The 4,043-nt window shown below is 40.8% G+C and overlaps 1 long non-coding RNA gene across 1 annotated transcript in view; it reads left to right on the top strand.

Moving 5' to 3' along the window:
* The first annotated feature begins 306 nt into the window (after window positions 1–306).
* The window catches only part of LOC111818763, a 7,785-nt gene continuing 4,048 nt past the window's right edge, over window positions 307–4,043 (top strand). Inside the window, exons 1-2 of the long non-coding RNA XR_002822675.1 lie at window positions 307–401; window positions 966–1,036. This is a non-coding gene — a long non-coding RNA (uncharacterized LOC111818763). The remainder of the gene's footprint in view (window positions 402–965; window positions 1,037–4,043) is intronic.

The raw sequence follows: 4,043 nt of genomic DNA, 5'->3' as shown, positions 1-4,043 counted from the left end.
TACAGCGTGTGAATTCACAGTCAGCCTCTATGTATGACCTGGCACTGGATCCACAACCATTACTGTTCTTCAGGCTGACACTAATTGCCAGATGCCCCCAGCTGAGAGGGACTGGCTGTCAGTAGCCCTGGACGGGCTATTAATGGAATCTGTTATCAAGTCACAAGACAAGATGCCAGTCTGGCACTGGTCTGCAAACTGAAGTGGAAGGGGCAAACAGACACCCTGTCTGACGATGAATAGCTAAGCTGTGAACCCGACGGACTGGGAGCCTCCTAGCAATTAGCCCATGCGGAATGAAGCATCATGTGCTGTGGCTCTCAGCTTGCATGTATGTGCTGACTCCAGCTTTATAAGTGCATACAGAAAGATACACGGAGCCTGCACAACTGACATTGTGGGTAGCATCTTACTTGGATTAATGTGTTCTGAAAAAAAATATATATATATATGAAACATTAAGAGCAAGAATAGAAATTGTATGGCTCTTTTCTGAAGAGTGATTCCTTTGGAATAACTTGAGCCCTACTATTTTCACAGATGCCTGGCTTGAATGTTTAATTTATTTTGATTATTTTATAGAAGTTGACTTAATTCCAAATTTGATTGTGCATTGTAGAGAACCTCCTATGTTTAGCTGAGAATACGTACTCTATATTTTGGGGTGGAATATTCTAAACATGTACTAAGTCTATTTGTTCAAAAAAAAAAAAACAAATTTGAATGTACATCCTTATCCACTAAACATCAGTGCTTTCCATTCTAGGATTCTGAAGCTTAATTGGAAACAGGAATACAGCTATGGAGAAAAAAGAGTAACATTTCTTGTCTTTCTCTGGCCCCCTCCACAGCATAGTTGTCCACAGAGTAATAATCGGAAAGAAAACCAAGCACTGCTGGTGTAGAGAAGTACCCACTGGTGGCACTGCTATCTCACAGCCCATCCTCTATTTTCCCACTTCCAGATCATCTGCAGACTACTAACTACTCACAGAGGACCAAAAGCTCCTGTCACCACCACAGGAACCCCCAAGGTGTAAGTTCTTCTGAAAGCCCCGTGCAGAGATCATTGAACAAGGAGAAAAGTGAAGTTTTTTCTTCCTCTTCCCCCTGACTTCTATTCACTCAGTTCCTACTTGTCAGCTCAGTTCTCAACACCTTTCTCTTCTTAGGGAGTAGAAAGAGAAGCCCAAATACCACAGGTACGCACAAATATGCTATCTGGCAGGAGAAGGTGTGTGTACATGCTGGAGACTGGCTTCTGCCCTTCCAAAAACATACGTCGTTCTGAGATCCAGATACCACCTTCCCTTTTGTATAATTATCTCAGTGGGAGTCATCTGTGTGCATCAAAGGGTGTAATTTGGTTTAGGCTAATTAAGTTTGTTTTTCTTTTATCATTTAGGAATGTGGAACAGTATTTCCAGAATACTTTTATCACATTTTTGAGGGAAAAAATTTTTTCTTATATGCACATACTTTAAAAGTGCAGTGGGTACCTTCAGTAGGGGCTTAACTGTCAGTGGTTCTCAATTCTTTATTGACTGGGAGTTACAGAACTATAGCAGATTATTTCTAGCTAGGATATTTTCCAACAGTTTTAAGAAAGGAAAAAAGGTAGAAGGAGTGTGGAGCTTTTTTATTCAAATGATCTGAGATTTGTACCTTTAAGCTTCCAATTATAGGGCAAAAAATTGCTGTGGACCTTCTGTAAACCTCTCAGTTAAAAAACCTGTGTAGTTTTATGGCATGTCACTTCCAGTCTCTTATTAGCAAATTGCAGGCCAAGCTAAAGCATTTAAGCCATGCTACTGTTTGTCTCATTTCGGAGGACTAGATCATTTCAGTTAGTAATTTGGATATATCTTTGCAGTCTATCCTTCTTTGCTCTGCAGAGATCTGTTGTACCGAGAAGGAATTTAGAGCCAAATTACATACTACATTTTCCTTATAGGAAAATGCCAAAGACATTTACATTGATAAGATTTATGAGGGTTTTATTGTACTCACCATGTAAAATTACCTTGTTCATTTACTCATTCAGACATTGTCTCCTCCTCCTCCACAATTCTGTGAGATCACAGACCACATCTGGACTGAGCACAGCTGTAGCTCCAGAGTATTGCTTGCAGCTCAACAACTATTTGTTGAATGCATAAAACTGATTCATTCATTCATGCCTTAAATATTACATATGATAAAAATAAGTCCCCCATTTCTTTTTTTTAGCACTACTCATTTATTCTTTTTTATTTTTTCCATAATTTTATTGAGAAATAAATAGCAGTGAGACAGTTTCAAATCAAATTGGTGGGACAGTTCCAATAATTAACACATTGCATACTGCCTTCCTAGTGGTTATTTGTTTTTTGTTTTTTTTGTTTTTTGTTTTTTTTTGGTTGGAATATACTTTTATTTAACAAACAGATTCAAAAATATTTTACATTTTTATGCCGCTGAAACACTAACAGTCTCATTAACACAGCCTCATAATATTTGTTTATATAAATTAATCTATTTCTAAAATAAAATTGCATTCTTAGGGCCGGGGAGATGGCTCAATGGAATAAGCGCTTCCCTGGCAAGCGCAAGGGCCTGAGTTCAATCCTGGTTCCGCAGCAAAAAAAAAAAAAAAAAATGCTAATCAAACGGACCGGGGAGATGGCTCAGTAGAATAAGCGCTTGCCTGAAAAGCACAAGGGCCTGAGTTCAATCCCCGGTTCCAAAAAAAAAAAAAAAATGTAATTGTAAAATTGCATTCTTACACCTTGCCTTTTGACAAAAGACATTTTATCATACATGGGTGTGATCCAATCCTTATTTACTTGCGTGTGTATTTTTTTTTCAAAGTTTTATTGATAAACATATAGCAATGAGACAGTTTCAAGTCCCCCATTTCTGAGAGTTTCCAGAGTTTTAGAAGATGTACAAGCAGTAAACCACTGCAATGTATGTTCCCTGAGTCCAGGGGAAGGGGGGATGCATTCATATTACCTTCAAAATGATAAGCTAGATATTGCATTAGCATCCTGTGATATGACGTGAACCGAGATATACTACTCCTGTCCCGCTGATTATTCACTCAACAGATAGTCGCTGAATGTGGGGCAGGACTGCTATCCCTACCGTTGGGAACCATGCTAGAACGTGAAGCTAGCTATCCCACGGCGCAGGCAGTTTAGAGTTGGCGGCAAGCTGGGGTCAAGTTAGGCTTCTGAGTAGCTTAGCTGTTCTCTCTACTCAGTCTAATAACGCGTTGGGTTAGGCAGCTGGTATTGGGCTATTTCAAGTAAGAAGGACAAAGCTCAGTAAGTACCAATAAGTAAGTTCTCAGTTTGTGCCTCAAATGGAAAGGCCACGGGAGTCTGAAGCTGTTTGAGGAGGCCATTGACACCTAGAAGGCTGCCTGGGAGGTAATTCACCCTTCTTCCCTTGTTATTTCCCAATTTAGGGCTTTACATCTTTAGGTTCAGAATCAGGACTTGGCCCAGAGTCCTGACATCAGAATGTTTTCAAATATTCTCGCTCCACCTCTGGCCTAAGGACCTGTGGGACAAGCGACACGGAGTGCGGCCTTTTAGGCACTGCGCCGCCCAGGTCCGGACCAGCAGTCTCTACTAGTCTCTATTCATTGTGTGTGAATGGACTTAAACACCCGCTATGGTCTCAGTGTTTGCATGCTCCCCGAATTCGTATGCTGAAATTCAACCACCAAAGTGACAGTATTAAAAAGTGGGCTTTGGAGGGCAGGCCAAATAGCTCAGCAGATTAAAGCACCTGCAAGCAAGCTCAGGGGCTGAGGATTCGATCCCCAGGCCTGCCATGCCAGCCCCACCCCTGAGGCTTGATGAGATGACAATTGAGACTGGGCATAGTGGCACGTGTCTATAATCCCAGCTCTTGGGAGGCTATAACTAGGCAGATCACGAGTCTTAACTAGTAATGAGACCCTGAACATCCTGTAGACCCTTCACTAAAATACAAGAAGAAGAAGAAGAAGAAGAAGAAGAAGAAGAAGAAGAAGAAGAAGAAGAAGAAGAAGA

This window comes from Octodon degus, unplaced genomic scaffold (genome assembly GCF_000260255.1).
Source record: "Octodon degus isolate 3935 unplaced genomic scaffold, OctDeg1.0 scaffold00101, whole genome shotgun sequence".
Classification (NCBI taxonomy): Eukaryota; Metazoa; Chordata; class Mammalia; order Rodentia; family Octodontidae; genus Octodon; species Octodon degus.
The sequence above is the reverse complement of the archived record's forward strand: the minus strand, read 5'-3'. Positions and strand labels throughout refer to the sequence as shown.